The sequence below is a fragment of the Acinonyx jubatus genome, chromosome B2, assembly GCF_027475565.1.
Source record: "Acinonyx jubatus isolate Ajub_Pintada_27869175 chromosome B2, VMU_Ajub_asm_v1.0, whole genome shotgun sequence".
Classification (NCBI taxonomy): domain Eukaryota; kingdom Metazoa; phylum Chordata; class Mammalia; order Carnivora; family Felidae; genus Acinonyx; species Acinonyx jubatus.
The window spans coordinates 101080077-101105663 of NC_069385.1; the positions used below are offsets into that span (position 1 = coordinate 101080077).

General features: G+C 38.6%; 1 protein-coding gene across 11 annotated transcripts in view; it reads left to right on the plus strand.

Moving 5' to 3' along the window:
* Positions 1 to 25587, plus strand: part of PKHD1 (PKHD1 ciliary IPT domain containing fibrocystin/polyductin) — a 482749-nt gene that overhangs the window by 380968 nt on the left and 76194 nt on the right. Inside the window, exon 62 of one of the 11 annotated variants that reach the window (XR_008298567.1) lies at positions 13467 to 13593. The exons of the other annotated variants lie outside the window; for them this stretch is intronic. The gene's annotated coding sequence lies outside the window, so the exon portion shown is untranslated. The remainder of the gene's footprint in view (positions 1 to 13466; positions 13594 to 25587) is intronic. 11 annotated transcript variants of the gene reach the window in all.

Consider the following 25587-nt stretch of genomic DNA (forward strand, 5'->3'; position numbering starts at 1 on the left):
AAGTTAATTTCAATTCTTAATTTTTGTACTCCAAAATAACTTATTTTACCACTCCTGAATATCGGTTAGCTAGAATGTATGATTTCCCAGTCATGCACCCACCCCCCCAAAAAAGTGACTCACCTGTATATGGCATAGACAATAAAAGAACTTGTTATAAATATATTCCTTAAATGTAGTTATACTGACTGTTCCAAATTCAAGATGGATTTATTTCTAAATATTTGTTACTTATAATATGGGATGTGTTTTCACACAAGGATTATGTTGGAAAATAGGCAAATTTCCAGGTCAGTGAACAAAAACCTTTTTTTTTTTAATTAAAAAAAAGTTTATTTCTTTTGAGAGAGAGAGAGAAGGGAAGAGGTAGAAGGATGGAGAGAGAGAGAATCCTGATGCAGAGCTTGAACCTGCGAACGATGATACCATGAGATCATGACCTGAGCTGATATCAAGAGTCGGATGCTTAACCACCTGAGCCACTTAGGCGCCCCACAAAAATCTTTTTTAATTATGATGTTCCATAAGCTCAGTATTTTATAAATATTTTTGTGGATCTTGAACGCTGTGTTAGAATGATTCTTTTCCCCATAGGAAGAGTTCTGCCTTTTGATACAAAGGTCACTGTGGTTTCTGTGCCAATGATCTTAGGAAGCCTCTCTTTCCCAGGGAGTAAGACCTATGACATTTTCCCAAATATCCTAACTTCCTCCAAAGTGGGACACTTTTGAGAGGGAAAGGGGGGAGTACTATCCATTTTGCTGGGATGACAAGCATAAATCATCATTGTCCTATGAGGACAGGGATGTATGATTGTCCTCGTCATAGGCCCCTCAAAGTGCTTCCATGGCCTATTTGTAGACACAGCAATATGGAAGCTGTTATTTATTTTCATTTTCATTGTGGTTATTTTCAAGTGTTTACTGGGGATATATAGTAAATATGTATAGCATCTGGGGATATAGTGTGATAAAGAACATGGTACCTGTCTACAAAGCTTGGAGTCTAGTGTGAGATGGAGACCCTATATAACTAATTGTACTGAAGCATGACTGTGATAACTGAAGAAATGCAGGGTGTTAAGGGAGCACACAGTAGGGAGCCCTCAGCTGGTGATCTAAGGCAGAAGTTAGCAAACTTTTCTATAAAGTGCCAGGTAGTTAACTATGCAAGGTTTTCACTATTTTAGGCTTTAAGGGCCATATATGGTCTTTCTCTTCTTCCTCCTTGTCTTCCTCTCCCTCCTCTTTTTCTTCTTTTAAAATCCTTTAAAAGTTTTAAAGCAACTCTTAGCATGAGGCCTATAACCAAACAAGCCATGGGCAAATTTGGCCCATGGGCCATAGTTCATCAATCTTTTATCTAAGCAGTCAGGAGAGCTTTTTGGAACAAGTGCCAGGCAAGCTGAGATTTGAAAGATGAATGAGTTAGTCAGGTAAATCATTATAGGAATAAAAATATGAGATAGAGGGATAATATGTACCAAAGCATAGAGCCCAGACACTGTACTGCAATACTTTAAAGAATCCAGAGAAATCCAACATGGCTGAGGATGGCCCAAGATGACACTGATATGTGAGAGATCTGTTCCTAGAATGTTTTATGATCCATGTTAAGGCCTTTGGGCTAGATCCTGATGGTCGAGACAGATTCACAAAGGATTTCAAGTGAAGGGGTATCGTGATCAGACCTGCATGGGGGAAAGCAGTCCAGTATGGTGGTCAAACACCAAAAGAGAGACAATGAGGCAGCATAGACTGGGATGATGACCTGATGAATAATGGGTTCAGTGATATTTGTGAGGGGAAATTGGATGGATTTGTTGGTTGATTGAATGTAAGGGATGGGGAAGAGAAAGGAGGCAATGATGACTTCCAGGTTCTTCCTTAAACAACTAGTTTTCCTCCTGAAACAACTAGGTGGCTGGTGGTGACACTGACTGAAAACCAACCCTGGAGGAGCAGGTTTAGAGAATAAGAATGCAGTTTTGGACATGGTAAATAAGAGATATGCTAGATACCCAAATGGTGATATATAATAAGGAGTTAGATGTTCAGCTCTGTAGTTCACATGGGAGGTCACAGATTTGAAGATCATCATATAGATGGGAACCAAGACCACGGGACTAAATGAATTGTGCGTATAGAGTAAGAAGAGCCTCCCAGTGTTGAAGGAATGGCAAAGCAAGGAAGATCTCACAAAGCACCCAAGCAGGAATAGACAGACATGTTAGGAGGAAAATTCGGATATTGTAGAGAAGTAAATTCAAGGAATGAATGTATTTCAAGATGGGTGGGGTAGTGCCAATATAAAATCCTGCAACTAGGGAAAACAAAATAAGGTTTGAGAAGAAATTATTGGATCTGGTAACATAGACTTCACTGGTGATCTTGATACAAGAAATTTCAGAGAAATGGTAGGGCTGGAAGTCAGTCAACAGTGGGATGAGGAGTGAGTGAGAGTACATAGAGATGGTGAAAGTAAAACCTTTTATCAAGAAGCCTAGCAAGTTGAAAGGTTGGCGGAAAAAGGGAAATTGGGAGGTAGCTAGAGGTGGATGTGGGAATGGGGATGGGGTTCGCTAAAATAGGGGTGGTCTTGTACATGTTTTAACATTCAGGAGAAAAAGTCAATAGACATAAAGTAAAGGTACAGGAGCAAGGTTATTTGAGAAACCAGGAGGATGTAGGGTTCAGAGCACAGGTGGAAGCATGCAAAGTTGCCAGTGGGGCCACAAGGCAGCTCCCCAGCTCATCCTCTGCTCAGTAAGACATCCTTCCTAGCATGGGGCTGCATCATACTGGAGTTCCTTGTTCTAATTTTTGGAAAAAGGAGGCTTTGAGCTAGAGGTGGCCTTATGCAAGAATAGGAACATCTCAAATGAGGCAATAGAAAGTAGAAAGGATGCTTGAAGATGCTGCTCAATTTTTTTTTCAGACAGAATTTACAGTTCAGTGTTCTTCCTTAGTGTGACTCCCAGTCACGTGACTGTCCCACTTTCAATCGTGAAAAACTTATAAGAATATCACTGTAGTAATAATTTCTTAACTATCTATTAATATTGGAAAAATACATGTTGACATAAAGCTACTCTATATTCAGCAAGTCTTTTAAATGAACATATTTCAGTAATCACCATGCAGCCATGTAAATTTGAAAAAAGGTAGGAGTCTACATGTCAAATACTACTTTTCCAGTCGACACAATGCTTGAGTAGCATATGAATCCTCAGATCCTTTGCAATAATTTTGATAACAATGACTCAACTTTTAGCAACTCAACCACAGCTCAGAGCACAAGACAGGGTCATGGGATCAACTATTGCTTTTGGGAAAGGCAATATCACATATAGAAGGTAATAGTACTTTCTTGACTTTCAATGAATTGAAGTCAAATTCATTTTTATTCCAGAGGAGAATCAGATTCACATTTTCCTAGGCTTTTCATGTAAGAGTTTGGCCAGGGATGGGACTAGAGAGAAAATGGGACAGAGGTTAGGGACTGAGGGTGAGTGTTAGCATTGAATAGCTAGAAAGTGGTTTCTGGTGTTCACCGAGTCTTCTTCCACCTATTCCAGTTGCTCCTCTTCTTCTGCATGTTCCTTCTCTTCTTCCTTCTTCTCCCTTTTGTTACCAGTCATGCTGCACGTTTTCTGCCAATATAGACAAATCCTAGAGTGAAATGGCAATTATAGATGGTGTATAAAGTTGTCCTTGATAGAGATGGGGAAGGACACTCAATTGCAAATAGAGAGTAAGCTCCTTCTTGGGGTTGCAGTACCTCTTATATAGGTTAGAAGTGGTTTTTTTTTCCAGTTGCTCATGTGTACCTAGGGACACGCATAGGTTTGATGAGGGAGCAGGGGGCAAGCTGAGGGCAAAGTACAGGCAACAGCACTCCTCCTGCTGCCCTGTGGGATATGTGTGACATTCCTCAGGCACTCCTGGCTGCCCAAGGACAAAGGAAAGGACAGAAAACAAATGGTTGAACTGATAGAGTTTCTATCTGTTTACAAAAATCCTAGTAAATTACAAGAAAAAAGGCAATCTTATCAATAGCCTAATCTCTAGAAGCCTATAGCCTCAGTTTTCTGGAGACCCAACATCACCCTCCCCTCCATAGTGATGTGGGGAACAAAGGCAAGAAGGAAATGGCAGATAAAATTGAATTTCCTTATAACCTGCAGACCATTGACAAATACTTGAGTCAAGCAGAGCAAAACATTTCTCCAGAAACTCCCTACTGTCTTAGTGTTAATGCTTTAACAGAGGGGAAAACAACCTTAGCTTGACAATAGCTAGGCCTTCAGTAATTTGTGAGTCTTTAGCATATGGAAAATCCCTTTATGAAACTTCCTCTTGACTTTACCTCCCCCAGCCCCATAGTATATAAGGAGCCACTCTTCCCAACCCCAGTGCAGCTCTTCCTGCCCACAGGTCCTATCCCCATGCTTTAATAAAATCACCTTTTTGCACAAAAGACATCTTCAAGAATTCTTTCTTGGTTGTCAGCTCTGAACCCCACGAACCCCACCATTACCCCACAACCTCATCAGGTTGGGCATACATAAACTGTGAATGACTTTTCTTCAATATATGAGTAAACAATGTTTTTCCTAAGGATCGATGATCCAAAGGAGAACTCAGGATGGGGATAGCAGACACAACAGACACAAATGTAAGTGAGTTGTTTCAATTGTTGAAGAAATATCAAGACAGGAATGTGCAGAGGAGGAAGAAATTCTACCCATCTTAAGTTCATTGGCTGGGGTCCAGCAAATTAGACCAACATAAACAGATTAACGAGATAAAAACAAACTCAAGTTTACTAACATGTACATCACACATATGCATGGAGGACTCAGTGATAAGTAACACAAAAGGGTGGTTAGAACTTGAACTTCTAGGGGTCCCTGAGTGGCTCAGCTGGTTAAGCGTCCAACTTTGGCTCAGGTCACGAACTCACACTTCATGAGTTCGAGTTCCACATCAGGCTCTGTGCTGACAGCTCAGAGCCTAGAGCCTTCTTTGGATTCTGGGTCTGCCTCTTTCTCTGCCTCTCCCCCACTCACACTCTGTTTCTCTCTCTCTCAAAAATAAATAAACATTAAAAAAAATAAAAAAAAAGGAACTTGAACTTCTAAAACATGTTAGCAAAGAACACTAATTGTGTAGAAAAGTAGCAAGACAAAATAAAGGGACTTCACATCTAGGGATGGCAAATTGTAGGAAGGTAAATACATGAAGAAATTAATGATAGACAAGGGTGACAATGCTAAGTTTGTTATGTAGATTCCTCTGTATCATGTCTGGGATGATAGGGGTCTAGAGTCTCAGATGATTAACTTCAGTCCTTCCTGATAGGGAGAGGAGGGGAGATACCTTTACAAATTTATCTCCTACCTTTAGGTAAAGAGAGGGAAATGCAGAGAGCTTTTCTTGTTTCTGCTACTTCTCAGTTGTCTTCAGCTCAAAATAATCAATATGCCAAGGTGGCATATTTTGGGGAGGTATGTTCTGGTACCTTTCAAAAGTCACCTAGTAACCACTGTCAGACTTAGATTTCCCCACATTCTTACTTCATTTCTGTGATTGTAATGAGGGAAGATTACAATTGATTCCTATAAGTTTGACCCTGGGGCATTTAACATTTTTAAGTGCCATCTGTATCCCCTAAGTGATTTAATTTTGATCCAAACTAGTATTACATTTATTAAGTTGAATTTTTATTCTTAGAGATTGATAATCTATGATGCCTCTCTGTATGTAGGATGTGGAGGATAATTTCAGCTAAACAGCATCTGTGATTTATCAGTGTACTCTATCCATTACAGAACACGTAATTTTCTGTCATTACTAGTGACTGAATTTGGGGCCAACTCAGGCAAAAGTGTGAGGTAGGCAAAGGTTTTCTCTGACATTTGCCTTCTCACTTTCCCTTTCTGCTTTAAGCATCCATCCTGGCCTCATTTCCAGTTGTTACTCAGGTATTTGTACTCTAATAGAAAACTGCTACCTGTAAAAAGCTTTCAAGGCCCAACTAAATGATTCTTTCCTAGTGGACTTTGAGAGGGAAATGGGCCCTGTGGGAGAGACATTTTCTGGAGAAGGGCAGCCATCAGTTTGTACTACAGGCATTGCAGGTCTAGCACTTGGGGTTCTGAGGTGTGGCTCTGAGACAGAGTCTCTACTTAGGTCTTCAAACTATTCTCAAGGCTCTTTGACTCTGCATCTCCCTGTGACTATTGCCATGTTTTTCTTCATCTCTTCATAGTCAAATGTCTTTGAAGAAAAATCTTCCTCACTGACTCTTTCCTCTCACTCTATCTTTCCCCACTCATTTTCCCTTCTTCCCCCATCACTTCAATGAACTTGCCCTGGCAAACGTTAGCAATTGTAAATTGACTGGATATTTTTTTCTTACATATGGGATCTCTGCTGAGTTTCACTTTGAGTCTGCTCTCTGATTCTTACAATCTCATCCTTCTTTGGTTTCTTTCCATGGGAATGTGCTCCCCTGGTTCTCCAACCTCTCAGTTCTAGAGGAACCAGTGGGCCCAGGGTTGGGTGAGTACATAATATCCAGCAGCATTCATTCCCCTTTCTTGATATGGACAATTGCATTTTCTTAATTCTTAGTTCAAGTACTATGCAAATGAATGTTCAAGCCCCCTTCTGACCTGTTTGCTGGTCTAGATCCTTTCAGAATGGAAATTTTGGACCCACCACTTCCCCAGGCATTGCCTCCACCTCATATTTTCCATCTGAGTCTCCTTCTACCCTTACTTCCAAGGTTAGTGATCACTAAAGTTGCCTCATGAACCACCTCCTTTTCCTCCTTTCCCCTCCTGACCTTGTCACTACCCTGGCTTTTGACTTCAGGGTCCCAAATCTCTACCTCTGTTCCAGGCTCACCTCTCTTCCAGATCTGCACATCCAATCATCTATCAGATACCTCCATTCTACCTTATCTTCTGCCCTCCACCCTGTATACAGGGTGTATACTAATTTTGTATCCCAAATTAGTAATTCTTTGCCACCTTGCCCTTTCAGTGGCTTCCTTCATACAGTCCCAAAGTCTTGCTAAATCTATCTCCTTAATAGCTGTTAAATTCATACATTTTCATTTTCTCACTACTGCCTTGGTGTGAGCCTTTACTTCGCTAAAGCAGTAAACAAGTATTATCTTGTTTGCTACTTTAAACCTCTATAATTCTAGAGTTTGCACAAGGACGAAGTTTTCTAAAATGCAAATCTTATCTGTAAACATTGGCACAAAACTATGTACCTGCTTCCCTTTATTTTACAGAATAAATTCTTGGTTCATTAGCATAACATCTGATGCTTTGTGATCTAACCACCTTCACAAGGCTCTGGCATCTTCTTCAGGCACCACATCCCTTCACAGTACAACCTTTCGACAGTATGTTCTTCTGGATCATTCTTTTAGTTTCATGACTGTCTATGTCTCGTCTACCTATCTAGAAAATAGGCTCCATGATAGAAGGGATTGTAGAGTGAACTCCCTTTGTGCAGGTATGGATTGACTGAAGTGGATGTCAGGGGAAGGATAAGGAAAGGCAAAGAATGTATCATTTCTCATCTGGTGACTACTGCCTTTCATCAGGATTGGCCTGACTAGCCTGACTCTGATGTACAAATAACTTTGGAGATGTCCCAAGCACACTCCACAGTAGGATAATCATAGCAGAGATGTGAATAGCCTACAATCCTTAGGAAATTCACATCTTACCTTCTAGACCCTTGTCTTTATGTCTTTTGCCAGGTAAGCTTTCCAGCATTTAAAACCAAAGGTGGGCCTTTTGGTCTAGTACAAGGAGATGCTGAAGTCATCATCTGATTGATATCTGAAGAGTAAAATGTTATGAGAGTCTTGAATACTTCATCGATCAGGCATATGTCACATGTCAGGTAATAGTCCACCACAGGCCTCTCCAGGGGAGAGAAGACAGTAGACTTTGGTTTCCTTCTGAATTTATAAGTGTGTGACCTTGGTGGTATATTGCTTGTTGTATGCTATATTAGTTTGAAAGATAAAAACTAATACTAATACTATTAAAGGTTTCTCCCGGTTTCTTCTGATTTGGATTTATATTGAATACTCTGGATTTCTGTTTCTTTCTTCTTATAAATCCTCATTTTCTTTTTTGAGACTTCTAGGGGAAAATTCTCCATGAATTAGAGTCCTCACATAATCAGAATCTTAATTGTCAGGAGAAAATAAAACGTACTATGATAGATGTAGGATATAGATAAAATACTTCTTTGACCATGTCCTCATTGTTTCTTCCAATTTAGGGAAATTACCTAGATTGTTCACCTCTATAAAGCTATACAATGAAAATGGATCAGAATGATTATTCAGAAGCAACACAGTAATTCTTAATCAAGTAAATATTCTGGAGGTTCGATGTCCTTATTACTAAGACTGCCAGGGGTGAAATACACATTTTTAGAAAAAATTTCAACAATATTTTCTTAAGCCCTCCATCTGTGTTTACATAGCACTTTATACAAATGTTTATGTAGCACTATATACATACTTTTGTTGTAGCACACATTATATGCCATTATTGTACTTTGTTCTATTTGTCTGTCTCCCCTTGAATTTGAGTGCTTTGAAGTTCGGGGGCCATTGCTCTTCATGTCCTCATCAACTAGCACAAATTCCAAGAGAATTGTAGTAAATATTTAATTGAAACCTATTTAATAAAAGGCAATTCTGGGGGCACCTGGCTGGCTCAGTAGGTAGAGCTTGCAACTCTCGATCTTGGGGTTGTGAGTTCAAGGCTCACATTGCATGTAGAGATTACTTAAAAAACTAGTTAATTAAAAACAAATGCCCCAAAGTGGTTTTTAAAATTGGCAGTTCCAAGATAAAAAATGAATTTCTGATAATTCTGAGTCCCAGAGAAAATTTTCTATATTTGAATTCCCTATTCTTTGTTGAAGTTTTAGAAGGAAAATATATAGCCATTACTTTGCTAATTATATTATCTGAGACACAGTAAGTCTGAACATTTTGAATCTTATCAATTAAAAATTGTAGAAATTTGTTTTCTTATTATATAAGTATGCATATAATAGTCTCAATTTTGCCTCTATCTGCAAAAAACTAAAATACTTACAGGAAAAGTTTTCTGATCCCTATCCTATAAAATACTTTATAGGTTTAAGAAACAATTGGTCTGTAAAAATTTCCCTAATGCAACATTATAACACTGGCCTGGACACTGAAATCCTGAATATTGCTTCTCATCTACATCTATGTCTGACCCTTCTTTTGTGTGCTATTTGACTTGACACAGGGCTGAATGCTTAACAGGTACTGAGTAAAAAGTGGTTATCTGATTTAATTCTCTAGCTGCTCAGTTTTAGGAAAAGACTTGGACTTACCTTATTAGAATCTTAATTAATGGTTGGGGTGCCTGGGTGGCTCAGTCGGTTAAGCGGCCGACTTCGGCTCAGGCCATGATCTCGTGGTCTGTGAGTTCGAGCCCCGCGTCAGGCTCTGTGCTGACAGCTCAGAGCCTGGAGCCTGTTTCAGATTCTGTGTCTCCCTCTCTCTGACCCTCCCCCATTCATGCTCTGTCTCTCTCTGTCTCAAAAATAAATAAACGTTAAAAATTTTTTTTTAAAAAAATCTTAATTAATGGAATCCTAAAAATGCAATGTAAACACAAATATTTATAATGATGATTTTAAATGGCTGGGCTGGACTATGAGGGATATGCTCAGAAATAAATGCAAGAATCATCAGACAGACTTATCTCTCTGCCAAACATTACAACTTGGTAAAATCTGTGAAGGACTAGAGGTGATAACTCAGACAGCTAAGAGATTAGTCTGAATTAACACATCAGGCCAATGAGATGGGGTTTTGCTTAATTCTAACTTAATACTTTCAAATGCAGCATTACCAGTGACATCAGCCATACGAATAGTTTTAAAGATCTCAAAATCCGGTAACTACACAGCAAAGGAATGGTACCAGGTAAAATGAAACTTAGAGTTAATGGTTTGGCCAGTTAAGGTTAGCATTTTAGTGAAACTTTTCTTCTTCCCTTTCGGTTCTAGGGAAGTTCTTGCTAATTTCACTTGTTAAAAGATTGCATTTTCCACTGCCTGGATTAGGCGGGTTGTATTGTATATCCTGCCTAAATGTAGTTTGAATAAACCAGTCAAGAATTTAACCTCTGTTTGACAAACTAATTGGCTGGGGGGTTAAAACCATCAGTTATGTAATAAACTGTATGCAATCAATTAGGGTGAACTGATTATGTTCAGGCTGCTTCATTTCTGAAGAATCTTGTTAGCAGTAGAGCCCTCTGAGTTACTTGCCTAACCCTTAGAGAGCAACTCAGCCTTCTGTATAAGCATGAGGTTTTCAATTCCCCGCCAATTTCACAGGGCTTTCAGGTAATGGACTGCATTTTACCAAAGGAGCAGTGTTAAGTGCGTGCAGAAGAATGGTTCTGGCAGATTATCCCTTCCTTAGTGAATCACAAATGAGCTATTAATGTCTGGCTCCCTCTCTGGATGACCCAGTGGAGGGGCCAGGTGCAGGGAATTAGGAGTCTGAAATGGGGCAGGTGCAGTCCCTCGTGGGCAGTTCCTCAACACGAGGAAGTTGCAGACCTGATCCAGGGGAGTTAGAGAATAAGAGCCGAGGTGTGATCCTTAATAATGAGATGGAAACAGGGACTCTGGACAAGATAGAGAACATTCACAGAAAGAATGGTGGGGGGAAGGAGGTGGGGTCTGGTGACACTTTTCAGCAGAGATGAGAATTAAGTTTTAAAATGTTTCCCTCCATTTATCAAAAGAGGTTTGATATTTTAAACTGCCATTCGTTGTTTTCTTTCTGTTTGCATTTTTGATCTGCTTTCTCCAGAAGCTTGGAATTGAAGGGCTTTGTTCAGTTATCACAATTTGTGTTATATTTTAGTTTCTAATATGTACTAATTTCTCAGCAACACTTGGTCATTTCATTAATTGCTATGAAATTAGAATTAAAGCTCAGCTTCCTGTGAGTACCCAACACTGATCGAACTGAGACCAGGTTCTTCTAAAATATCTTTAGCTAATATTTCCTATGCACATCTTTATGTTGATTACTCATGCAGTTAATTATTATTATAACAGCTCTTACCAAATATATGTTGAACTAATGAATGTGACTCTGGACCTTGTGGCTGCCCAAAAGCATAGAGTCCATTTCATAGTTACCATAGACACAAAAAAAGAATTAAATAAGTAGTTCAGGGGCATTAGAGCTCACCTGACAAATTAGGTAATACAATATTAGAAGATCTTATAGTTTAAATACAACATTTTATTACTTTTTTTTAAAAAAGTATTTTTGAGAGAGCAACAGAGTGCAAGCAGGGGAGGGGCAGAGAGAGGGAGACACAGAATCTGAATTGTCAGCACAATTGGGGGCCTGAACCCGCAAACTGTGAGATCATGACCTGAGCTGAAGTGGGATGCTTAACTGACTGAGTCACCCAGGTAGGTGCCCCTTATGTGGTTTCAAATGTGTGATATCAAAGTACTTTCTACAAAACACTTTATTGGAAAATAATGCTATTTTTTAATTGGAGAGATAGTTGCTTTATATTAAGCATGTAGTATCTTACAACAGTTGATAAAGATATTTTTTAATAAAGGCATTCTGGCATTGTTAGATTGAAACTGCCAGCCTAGAGTACCAAGTGCTGGTGAAGATGTGGAACAAATGGAATTCTCATACACTATTGGTAGGAGTGCAAAATAACTGATACTCTGCAAAACCATTTGGCAGGGCTTTTTTTGTATGGTTTATTTATTTTTGGGGGGAGGAGAGAGAGCATGCGTGTTCAGGAGGGGCAAAGAGTGAGGGAGAGAGAGAGGGTCCCAAGCAGGCTCTGCACTGTTAGCACAGAGCCTTATGCAGGGCTCGGACCCATGAACCGTGAGATCATGACTTGAGCTGAAATGAAGAGTCGGAGGCTTAAGTGACTGAGCCACGCAGGTGCCCCAATTTGGCAGGTTTTTTTTTTTCTTACAGAGTTACACATTTACTTAACATATTGCCCAGTAATCCTACTTCTGGTTACTTACCGTAGAGAAATGAAAATTTATGTTCACACTAAATCCTATAGGCAAATGTTCAGAGCAGCTTTATGTGTGGAAGTCAAAAACTGGAAACAACCCAGTGCCCTTCAACAGTGGTATGGATAAACAAGCTATGGTAAGTGCATACCATGTGATACTACTCAGTAAAAAGGAACAAACTATCAATATGTATTGATATCGATAGTGTAGAATAGGTAATTCTCAAAGACATGTGGGAGTGACACACCATATGAAAAGGATACATATTGTATGATTTCAGCCACGTGACATTTTCAAAAAGACAAAACCATAAAACCAGTGAAGAGGTTAGTGATTGCCAAAGGTATGGGCACGGTGATAATATTGCTATAAAGTTGTAGCACAGGGAGTTTTGCGGCATAAAGGAATTGTCTTGTATCTTCATTGTGGATACATTATTGAACCCCACATAAATGAGCACCAAAAGAAAAAAAAAACACTGTATGATATTTAAAAAATACAATAAAGAAAGTCTCTCAGCCTGTAAGATTTAGATAATTATTTAAGCAACTGAGACTTACTTACAATCAGGTGGTAACTTCTTAGGCACATAGCAACTGGAAGACCATGGGTTTTGAAAGCCATGGGATAGTTTTCAGAGCGGTGAAAAGGTATAAATTCACCTATAGAATTTTTATTTTATTTTATTATTATTTTTTAAATTAAATTCTATGCCCAGTGTGGGGCTTGAACTCACAACCCTGAGATCAACAGTCACATGTTATATCGACTGAGCCATCCAGGAGCCCCTAGTATAATTTTTTCAAAAAGACATAAAATACTATTTTTGAGAAGGGAACTCCTATAATTATTCAAAATTTGAAGCAGAAAGGCACCTGGGTGGCTCATTTGGTTAAGCAAGCATCTGACTCTTGATTTTGACCCAGGTCATGATCTCACACTTCGTAGGTTTGATCCCCATGTCAGGCTCTGTGTTGACAGTGTGGAAACTGTTTGGGATTCTCTCTCTCTCTCTCCCTCTCTCTGTGTCCCTCCCCCACTTGGGCACTCACTCTCTCGCTGTCTCAAAACAAATATATAAAATTAAAACATTTTAAATAAAAATACAAATTTTGAAGAAGAGTCTTGGAATCTTGTTTGAACCCATCATTTTGTTGTTCATTTATGTAGATTTCCCCCTCTGGTGTTTATTCTGGCATTAATGAACATAACAGAATTTGAAAGAAAGATTAGAAATATGTTGTTAGAAATAGCCTTGCTTTAAGGGACATGCATATTGATATGCCAGGAAAACTTAGGCAGTTTTCTCACTGCTGAGATTTTCTTTTCTTTTTCTTTTTCCCCACCCAGTCTGGAGACCAATGGAAACCATGTAGTTACTAAATGATTGATGTTTGTGCTCCTTAAGAACCATGGGAATTACCATCCTAGATCACATCATTAGTCTGCCTAGTCTAACATCTTGCTTCTGGCTGAGGTAATTATCTGATGCTTTTGAGGGACATTTAAATCTTCCTTGTAAACCATTGACCATTGTTTCACATAGTGTTGATTCTCATTGCTGAGATATAGGTGAGAAACCTGGGCTAAAGAGAAACAAAGTAATACAACTAAGTTGTTTTATATTCTTAAAAGCTAAGTTTATTTTGACCGTGTGATGCTACTGGTTAGATCACAAATGATAGGAATGTTGTGATACACTTGATCTAATTCTCAAGGATTTGATTTTCTGTTCTGCTATGAGGCTGTGAGAATTGGTAGATAAAAAATCCATCTCACGTAATGGGTTTAATATATGTTAGAAGTCCCATATTGTATAAGAGAAAAAGGAAATGAGCCTCTCTACATTTGTAAGATGACTGTTCAGTGCTTTTTGTGTTATGGTCTCAGAACAAATTATTCCCAAAATCTTCCCCAGAGTTCTCAAACTGGTAACTCTTCATTTACTTTTTGCCATTTTCTTTCTAATATAATGCTTTGATTCCTTAAGAATGGGACATTTTAATTGGCCAATATAATTTGATCCTTTTCTAACTGCCTGTCTCCTAGGTAGATGTTAAGTGTGTTGGCATTGCTTTAGAGCCGGCAAATTTATTTAGCATGTACAGCTTCTTAATGAAGATTTTTTTTTAAATGAATGCCAGGTGAGAGACAAACTTCTGCAAACATTCAGGGGTTGGAATTTAGGCATTCTACTCAGTGAGAATATTTGTTGTTGTTATTTATAAGCAGAGTTCTAGCTGAAGTTTTGTTTTTGTTTGTTTGTTTGTTTGTTTTAAGTCTGTTTACTTAGAGAGAGAGAAAGAGAGCACAAGCAGGGGAGGGACAGAAAGAGAGGAAGGTAGAGAGAATCTCACCCAAAAAGGCTCTGCTTTGTCTGCTCTGTCAGTGGGGAGCCTGATGCAGGGCTCAAACCCATGAACCTTGAGATCATGACCTGAGCCAAAATCAGGAGTAGAAATTAAGAGTAGGAGGCCACCCAGGTGCCTCCTAGCTGAGGTTTTTAATTGGTAAGAAGGCAGCTATGTTACAAGACAGTAAATAACCTGAGGACCAGGTATGTAGAGAATACTTCTACAGTAGTGTGTTCTCATCTGACATAACTTTGTCCCCCCCGCCCTGCTGGGGACATTTGGAAAATCTGGAGACATCTTTGTGTGACAACTGGAGGCTCGGGGGAGTGTACTTACTGGCATTTAGTAGGTAGAGACCAGGGATGCTGCTAAAAATCCTGCAGTTCACAGGTCAGATTCTACAACAAATAATTTATTCAGTCCAATATGTCATTAGTGCCAAGGTTGAGAAACCCCACTCTATAAAACAAAGAAAATGTGTGCTTTTAGCATGGAGCACAGTGCCTGAGACGTGGTAGGTACAGAATATGGATTGAAGAGATTTTCATTAGGGACTTCTCAGATCAGACTCAGAGCATAGAGGGAGAGTATTTATTATTGTAATCAAGCAAATTGCAAAGCAATGTTAATCTAATACGAAATCACAAATTTCATGATATGCATTACAATTATTTTGCAGCATGTTTGATTAGCCACACATGGAGCACAGTTCCTCAAGAGGACTGTTACCAGTATCAGGTTTTAACCTGGGCGAGTATGCATTGTTTTCCTCTCCTCTCCGTTAGAGTTAGTTTTCGAGGATCAGTCATCAGTTTTTCCCCCTCTCTTACTATCAGTGGCACACAGTTTCTGGGACTCATGTCCTACCAGCTGGGATTCTCTTGCTCCCATGACAGTTCTCCAGAGCTGTGGGCTGTAGTTCTCGGTTTCACCTATAATCGTCTAGTTTGCTAATCCTCTCTTCAGCTGTTTGATCTTTAAACTTGAAGCCTTTTGGAGCAGAAAATTCTGTTGATTTGCCTGTCTCTCTCTCTCTGAATTCTGGATCTGGAAAATAAACTCTTTATAATAAGATAGTAAATAGTAGGTTCTCTGGACCAGAACATGATTTTACATAAATAATCAGCTGGGGGCAGAGTGCATAGGGGGCAGGATTGAGTATCTCAGTCCTTGGTTTGGGACTGAAGAAATCACTTTTTATCACATTTGGGCAGATTTTTGCTTAGTGAAGGGGTGCTCATGATGGCTTTCATGAATCTTGGTGTGCTGCTCGTGAGAGCTAGCCTTCTAAAATTTTTAGCCCCATTTCCCCTTTTCTTGGGTATCAATAATGCATCTGTGGGCCACAGACCAGAAACCATTCTTGGCTAACTTAGTGTGTCCATCACTGTCAAATTCTTAAAGCAGGCTTCAGTTCAGCCTTCAGGATGCTAAGGGTCTGCAGACTAGGGAAGAACCCCTTTCTAAAAGTCATACTGCTTGAAACTTGGTGCTTATAATTCCTTTACTCATAGACTTCTAAATCCACTGGAGAGTTTAAAAGTTCAAACTTGTAAATAGAAGCTGGGAATGCTAGCTTATCTTATGAAACAAGTTTTCATCAAAATTCAAATAAGGATAACAGATTCTTTCTTCTTCTGTAGGAATAGAGGATATTTGGGGGAACCCAAAAGTGGGAGAGGTTGTTTTTCCAAGAACCAAAAGCCATCAAAGGCAAACTTTTCCAATTTCACAATTTCACTTTGGGATTGTGCCATTTTCCTTCTACTCTTCACATCCAGATGTACAGCAGATACAAGATAGTAAGGCAGGAAGGAGAAGGAATTAAGATTTCCATTCTAGAGTTCACTGTTACATAATAGAATCTTATACACATTACAGTGTCCACAAAACCGAGGAATTTATAATTAACGTACTTCTCAGAGATCTCCACACATATCCATAGTGTTATTATTTTAAACCAATGATGTTAAATGGCTACCAGTTATCAACATCGCAGCCTAGGGAAAAAATGTTCTTGAGTATTGATTTCTGAGACTCCAGTAAATGTAGCATTGGCTCAAGCTGAAGATCTATAGAAATGAACGGTAAAACTAGGTGGAATAGGTAAAAGTTATTCCTTGATCACCACAAATCTAATGGATTATAAATTTCAAGATTTCGTATTATATCCTTTTTTTTTTGGCAAGTTGGTCTTCTTTATGTTTCAGAAATAACAGTATTAAATGCTGTAGAGAAAGGTTAGAGGGTTGAGATTGAGGTTGCATTAAAAAGACGAGTTAAAAGCTTTAATTTATACTTGAGAATAACAAGATATGAAAGGATTTTGTGAAAATCCTTTGTTCATTAGGTAATGTTTATTTAACAAGAAATGAGTGTTTTCACTGAGATTAAACCGAGGATTTTATTGGAAAGACTTTAAGAAGTAAGGTCTCTGTTCTTTAAACCCTGCTGATTTAAAGAAATATCACTAAATACTTTTAAGTCCATTTTTATTCAGTTCTGTCTACTTGCCATTGGTTATATAGACTTAGAACCTTAAATCATATTCTTTTATTCTTCATTTTCTGTTTTAAAATTTTGGCAAGCTTGTTTTCTTTGTGCTTGTTGTTATTTGAAGGCCTCTGCAGAATTTTCTTGTGTCGTCGGTGCTGTTGGAAGAAACCATGAGGTCATTGCCAGTGGGGAAGCTGTTAGCTAAATCTCCTGAGGCAACAGTGTGGTGGTGCAGCTGAATTGCATCTTCCGTGGGTCTAAAGTGATGTGACCATACTGCCTGTTTGCCCAGGACAACCCACGTCCACGCTTGCTGCCCCAGCATACTTGTAACTATAACCTCTCTCAAAAGTGTCTTGGTGTAAACAATAAATTACATGGCCATTCCAAACTTAGAAGGCTATATGGAGAGAGTGGTTATGGTTCAAGTGGTTCTTATTTTCGATGGTAGAAGTAGTATGTAGCTTGTAAAAAGATCAGCAAAATTAGATGATCCAGGATGAAACAGAATATGGTAGGTTTCTGGGGGGACTGAGAAGGAAAACATTTGCAGAATCCAAAACATGGAGAAGGAGAAAGAAAAAAGTAAGCATCATAATAGCAGGGCTATTAATTATTGGGGCAAAGCTAGGTGGTTTGGTGCTGCTAGTGAGGGAAGGGATGGTGGAAACTAGCACTCCATGCAACTTGAAGAAACACAACAAAGTGCTTTCATAGCAAGAGAGTATAGCATAGAGGTCACGGACATGGGCTTTGGAACAGACTGCGTAGTGTTTGCTTTCCTCAAGCTACTTAAAAATGGAAAAGATGCTTAAACAATATATGCCTCATTTTCCTCAGCTGTAAAATGGGAATAAGAATAATACCTATGCCACAGAGTTACTATGAAGATTAAATGAGTTAATGCTTATAAAGCAGTGTTTATCACATTGTAAGCACTTCATCCACACAGTCTGCTATTGTTATTATTGTTGTTATTGTTTTCAGTGAGCAAAGGAGGTAATGGCTATATCACTGTTGCCTAGTACCTTAAATGAAACTGCCCATATGCATCCTGGATGCAGTATCGCGCACTGAACAGCTCTGCAACCCCATGGGCTAGGTGGGATTCCTCTCTCTATCATTTATTTGTTAGAAAATTGTTGAACTTCTCTTTAGTTTGTCTCTGCATTTTTAGATGGAGAGAAAAAATAGCATAGACTTTTAGGTTAGACTTGTTACAGTCCTTGTAAAACCACTCCATGCAGTCTTATGCACATGCTCAGTGCTTAAATGTTAGAAGCTGTTCTGTTGGAAACTCTTCCAATAAGTTCCTATAAATGATAAGGGGCAAGTAAGCTAGTGACTTTCTAGGTCCCCTAAATCTAATCATTTCTTAAGTAAGTAGGTAGGTATGAACACATAGTCCCTATTGAAGCATGGAGTGGCTGCACAATAGTGTGTTTGAGGTGTGTGTGAAATTCCTTGAAAGAGAGGGTAGGTGACACTACAATTTTATCATTCAGGAGAGATAATGAGTTTAGGGTCCATTAGCACAAGAATTCATCTGTCTCTTTCTCTCTCATGCTCTCTGTCTGTCTATTATCTTTTTCTGTCTCTATTGTCTGTCTCTCTCTCCCTCTTTCTTGTGTGTATGAGCTTGTCCAGAGGGAATATGTGTTAGGAAAAGAAGGCAAAGAACTGAATCCTGAAGAACACCTTCCCTTAAAGGTTGGATGAAAGAGGACTCCCCAACAAAACAATAACAGTTAAGGAATAACAGGGTTTAGAGAGAAACAGGAGATAATGATGTCCTAGAAATTAAGGCGAGAGCACCTTAAGAACCCTAATAACAAATGCTATAATTATGGGAAATATAATTAAATCAGCAAAAAAAGCAATTGGGCCTTGAAACTAGACCTGAAGCTTAGGCTACTAATAGCTTTACTGGGAATAGTATTGGTAGAGTGACTGGGGCAACATGTAGACTACAGTAGATTGAGACCTGTATAAAAGATGAGAAAAACTAAATAATAAGTAATATAAATCAAAAGAAAAAAGAAAACCTATCTTTTCGAGCAATTTGAGAGTAAAGGGAAAAGAGGAAAGGCAGTGTTTATCATATGGGAAATTTACACAGGCTTTTAGTTTATGGGAAGAAGTTTGAAGATCTAAGAAACAGAGAATGATTGATGAGGCTAATTTGTGGTGTTTGAGCAGGAGGAGACAGGAATGAGATCACCTTTGTAGAGGTTAGCTTGGGAAATAGGAAAGATATCCATTTCTGTGAGTCAGATGAGAAGGAGATAAAAAATAATGAATATTTGAAAAGTTTAGAAATAAAAGTGTGATCATGAATTCTCTGTGTCCCCAAATCTATTTATGAAGTTGATGACTTGGTCATACAGGTAGAAAGATAGGGAACACCAAAGACTTAAACAGAAGAAAACTTCTACTAGAGGTGAATGGAAGAGGGGTTCATTAACATTGAAGGCCTGATTGAGGTTGGAGGTCAAGTATTTGTGATAGCACCAAATGACACAATTTTCAGGTATAGGTGGTTTTACTCTTTTCAGCTATGTGATTTTCTATAGAGTTCTTGATTTTCCTGGGAGCAAAAGTGATGGAAGTGAATGCATAGCTTTGTCAGAGTCAGGGATTTTATATGTGGACGTGAGTGAAGAATGAGAGATGAGAGATGGGGAGGTCAGAGAATGCTAATGAAAGAGAGGGTCAAGGCAGGATGGAAGGAAGTAGCCTTTAGGTGAGTAACGGAAGGAAGTCAGGAGAGGGAATAGATGCAGCAGAATCATAAATAAAAGGAGACTTTTTTTAATTGAAAAGCAGGAGGTTTGGCTGGAGGATGAGTTTTCTTTTTTAAGATGTCAGAGATGGAGGGGTCCTTAGAAATGAAAGGGCTGGGGTCCAGTCATTAGAGTGGAGACTAGTGGGATGGTCTCTGAGTGATCAAATCCTTTTTGTGCTGAATGTTTAAAGGGACCTCAATGATGACTTATTTAGTCCCAGATAATTTTTAAGTTTATCATTTAAACTCCAAGTAAGTTGGGAGTTCTGAGAGCCAAGGCAACTTGTTTAAGAACAGTGGATTTTGGCAAAAGTGCTAGTAGAACCCAAGTGCCCTTGTTTCCATACGGGGCTGTGTTTAATAAACCACCTGGTGATATACTCAACACACTGTAAAGGAGGACACATAAGGCAAAATGATTCTAGATAGCATAGAAATTAATGAATCAATAGGCACACTTTCTGCACACTTCATCAAATAAATCCATGGTGTCAAATCCTGGCAGCCTATTGTGACCGATGACTTGTATATCAGAGAGAAAATGTAATCCTGGTGACATGTGACATAAAAAGGTCACATTGCCTAGCACCAGCCCTTGCTTAAGTCTAGCTAATTAGTGGTGCTTTTTGGTTAATTCAAGTGGATGGACCTCAAGGCAATACTATTTATAGAATTCAGCCTGATATTTTAATTACCCTCTATGTTATAATTAAAAAATGTTTTGAGTATTAATCCACATAGTTTTAAAATATAAAATAATTTCAGGGTCACAGAGATTACAGAATCAAGCCCTGGTTGAATTTTTCACTCATTAAGTCCATCCACTATTTGGGTGACTATTGGGTAAATCATTAATTTTATAGCTAACATAAAGACCATCATGTTGTGGCAAGAATATTGGGCTAAGATGTCAGGAGAAATATTATTTTTGATTAATTCACTCTATCTTTAGGCAAGTACTAAACTATCTAAAACTGTTTTCTCATCAAGCAAATGTAAATACCACCTCCCATACCTGCCTTGTTGCTGTGAAGGGCAAATGGTGGCAGGTAAAATGGTAGCAAAATTCATGGATTGGTGACTAAAATAGGGCTTCAGATGCTGACTCTGCCATTGAATAGATAGGTGTCTATGGTTATTTAACCTCTCTGTGCATCAGTTTCTTCATCTGTAAAATATAAGTAAAGATACTATCCTTCATGTTGTTGTTAAAATGCAATGCATACAATATATCTGTTACATAAAGGATCTATATTCACATATAATAGCAAGAGTTAAAATTGTCTGGATATTAAAAGGTACCATACAAATGTAAAGTTTACTTCTCGGGTGCCTGGGTGGCTTAGTCAGTTAGGAGTCCGACTTCCACTCACGTCAGGATCTCATGGTTTGTGGGTTTGAGCCCCGCATCGGGCTCTGTGCTGAAAGCTTAGAGCCAGGAGCCTGCTTCAGATTCTGTGTTTCCCTCTTCTCTGCCCCTCCCCTGCTTGCACTCTATCTCTCTCCCTCAAAAATGAATAAACATTAAAAAAATTAAAAGAATTTTTTTTCTTCTTTTACCTTCTAATTCTTGTTGAAATCTTGTTGCAGTTCAGGCAGTCTGATGAAATCATACACCTAACTTAGTGACCTTCTTGCCTCGTGTATAATTCATTCCTCTCTGTGGAGGAAGCACTGGAAATACTTTCATCTGCTTCTTCCTTGTTTCTGTTTGTCCCTCTCCTTCTCATTCACTTTTTATAATGAGATATCTTATGTCTTAAGTTGTGGTATTAGAATTTCAGGAAGCTAAGAACATCTGCTTTTCTGAAAACCAAAGGAAAAGGAAGTATTTGAGAAAATACTGACACTGAAAAGATATGGTAGCCTTGACACTCAGTCGTTCTTAGAAAATATTTTTACGAAGATTTACTTATAGAGGTTAAATATATATCTTCTATGTGAAAAGGAAATTCAGCTACAAATGAACAGATCATGAACATTCAGTATTTATTGAGTGTGGACTGTGTTTCTGGTACTCTTCTAGTTACTTGGGTTATATAAGTGTAAAACTAGACAAAGATCCCTGTCCTTATGGAGCTTACATTTTAGAGGAGAGAGATACTAAGTGACACCTATAACAAATAAGTAGATTATCTACCAAGTTGGAAAGTGATAAATGCTATGGACAAAATTTTAAAATGTAGAGTGTTGTAAGAGACAATGAGAACATGCATGTGGATAGGCTGATCGAGGTGAACGTCACTGAGGAGGAAACATGAGCTAAGTGGAAAGAATTGTGGAAATGAGCCACATGATTATCTGGAAGAAGAGTGGAGAGATATGCACTGGTAGCGGCCCCAGATGGGGTGAATGGTCTGAGAAGAGTGACCAAAAGAAGTAGCAGAAAATTCTGTGTTGTAAGGCACTCTGATTCTTTGCAAAGAAGTCCAGCTTTTATGTGTTTCTAAAGATTACCAAGTCTAATTCCCTGAACATACAAAGTAAAAGGGCAATTATCCTTTCTTACAAGGAGAGCATAAATCAGTGGTTCAAAAGACATTTTACCTTGAATCTCTAATGCCTTCCTAAATTCAGATGAGGTAAGATTTAGGTGTTGTCAGCCAAAGCTGCCATCTATCTGGAACAACACTTTGAATTTTAGAGTAAATTGTATAATGGGTCTTGTCAGCCAGTGATCATGACTTTCAACATTACAGCAAATTATGGAATAAATTTAGGGAGCCAGAGATCAGCACAGGAGGAATGTTAGAAAAATCTTTTTAGAATATTAAAAAGTATCAGAAGTGGATTGGTGGATAGCATTTGGATAGAATTCTGGATATTGGACTCTGGCTAGAAATTTGGGTATGTGAACAAGGAGAGCTCACGTAACACATAAGAGGTGTTTGCATAGTGGATATAGTGACATTTGTCCTGACAGCAAGTTTGTTGAGACTCCTCTATATATACCACCCCTCACCCCAGTAGACTAATTCATCATTGCACATTTCTACTGAGTCCTTACGTGACTTCATCATCCCTTCTAGGACAGTACTTTGGCAGCCACTGCCACCAGCCCTTGAAATAAAACCTTTCTGCCATTGATTTTAGCTAGAAGAAAGAAGTTACTTTGGAGAATAGTCAGGGGAGAATAGTTGCACAAAGTACAGGGGAGCCATTGGCAAAGGATCTTGGGTCATAATGTGAACCATGTACCACAGGTTGATAGAAATGCGGAACAGGATCTGTGTGGTGAGGTAGTAAAAGTAAAGACTCTTAGAAGCACTGAGATACAGCAGTGAAAATTTTCACATTTTATAGGAGCAGTAAAAATTCTTTTATTTTTTCTTTACCTTGTTTCATAATATGAGAGCAAGTATGCCCTCAATGAAATTAACAATGGGAAAATTTTAAACAAATAAAAGGAAATACTTCTATTCTTCCCATATAATCAGTCCATAGACTTTTCTGCGGAGGGAGGTCATGGAGTCAAATGTTGAAGAGGAAAAGAAAAGAGAGGAAAATCTGGTTAACTTTATGACCAATAATAACATTGTAATTATGCTCTAAGATAAGAATAATGAGGTTGAAGCTTTGGGGCATAAAATGATCGTCTCAGAGGATATGGAAGGAATTCTCCCACTCTTACCCCTAACAATTTGAATGGCAGCAAAGAATTGGCCAGATGCATGATGGGGTATAGTTTTTCTCAGGAGGCAGCCTCTATTAACCTGTAAAACCATTCTTGAAAGACTGGTGGCTAGTTTTATCTGGAAAATCCTACATTTCAGGAGAAATCAGCCTTAATTCCAAGCAAAAAGAATTTTGTAGTTGCTGGAATGATAAAGTCCCCAATGATGGATGTGGTCTAATTTTGCTTTTGACTCAGTGTGTGAATTTCTCTTAAAATAATATTCATATAACTAACTTGTGTATTGTGCTGGATGGAAATTGGCCTTTGACACAGAGCAGGTCCAATAGAAAGCACATGAGCTATCCCTAAGGAATTATAAATAGGCTCTTGACCTTTTGCCACGCTTTCTTCAAAGTTTAAACCAGGTGCTTATAGCTTCTGACTTTCTTTCCTGGCATGCGGTATGCTGTTTGTGTTCTTGTCTTCCAGAACTTAGGGTAACTTTGAATTTTCACTGTCTTTAAGGGCTACCTAAATTAGTTTTGAGCTGGCCATCTAGTGATCACCTAGAGGGCAAACTCATCTGTAGCCAGTTCTCAGTGAACTTCGAAGAGAGGGCAACAATACTCTCCCTAAATGGAGTTTCCTTAAATGATAAGTATAGTTTAGGTCAGAAAGTCAGGATATCCAGCCTTTCCTGTTAATACCTCTTCTAAACCAACTGGGACCTTAGCCTTGTTTGTTCTTTATATCTGTGTACTTATTCATTTCTTTATTCACATAAAACATGGATATTGTGTGACACAGAGTAATTAACTCCAATTAGCAGATAATGCCCAAATCTCCGTTGTTCAACAAAAGGAAAAAACAAATTTTTTTTTCACTCACATCTCAGCCTAAAGAAGGCTAGGTGGCTCCCCTGTCAGTTGTGCTCCTGGTGGTGATTCTGAGATCTAGGCTGCTTCTACTCTGGCTCTGCCATTTGAGGGTCCTTTATGTCCAGCTTCAAGTCCAGTTTCCTCATTTGGAAAATAGAAGCGATAAAAACACACCACAGCTGGGTGTGATGACTAAGTAAAATAAGACACGTTGAATGGCTCTCACAGTACCTGGTGCATAGGACCCACTCATAAAATGTTGATATTTCTTCCCTTTGACTGTACCAGGCACTGAGACAGGAGCAAGACATACTAAGATGAATAAGGCAGATATCTGTACTCAGATTTCTCTTGAGTTCACTATCTGAAAACAAGGCATTTTTTTTTTAAAACTAGAAACTTGACTCTAAGTACGTTCCATGAAGACAAGCATTGTGGCTTTCCTTTTATTTTTAACTACATATTCCCTGGGTCTAGGTCACAATCAGGATAATGGTAAATGCTCAAAATATAGTGTTAAATCAGTGCTTAATATGTCAGAACTATACAATGAAGAAACTAGAAAATGATACTCATTTCCTGTTTTTTCTCATCACCACCATCCCCTGAATTTACAAAGATTAAAAATGATAACTCATTGGATCACTGTTGCCTTCCTGATTCTATACCAGACTTCATCTAATTGATACTCATTGTGAAGTATCCCTGCATATAAACCATAGTACATAGCTGTTAAAAACTTTTAAATCTTATATATGGTTGACCATAACTAAAATTTTGCTTAATCAGTTATTTTTTTTAAACCATTCTTTTTTATTTGTTAATGTTTATTCATTTTTGAAAGACAGAGAGAGACAGAGCACAAGTAGGGATGGGGCAGAGAGAAGGGAGGACACAGAATCTGAAGCAGGCTTCAGGCTCTGAGCTGTCAGTACAGAGCCTGATGCGGGGCTTGTACCCATGAACCGTGAGATCATGACCTGAGCCGAAGTCAGACGCTTAACCGACTTAGCCACCCAGGCGCCCCAATCAGTTATTCTTTCCCAAGTTGAATCTGTATATAGTGTTTGTTGGCATCTGTAGATATGTTTTGCAGTATCTGTTTTTACATCTCCAGCCACTACTTTGCCTCCCAGTTTGTATACAACCTTTGCTATAAATAAGCCATTTTGTCTGAATGTTGGTACCAATTGTGCATCTCAGTAATACAGCTATGTTTTCTGCCTAAAAGTTGAGTTTCCAAATGTCCTTAAAACCCTTTCACCTTGCTGAATTTCATTGTACCAGTTTTAAGGGAAGCCACTGAACTTGAGAGATGACTTGGAAGTGGCTTACCTGGGAG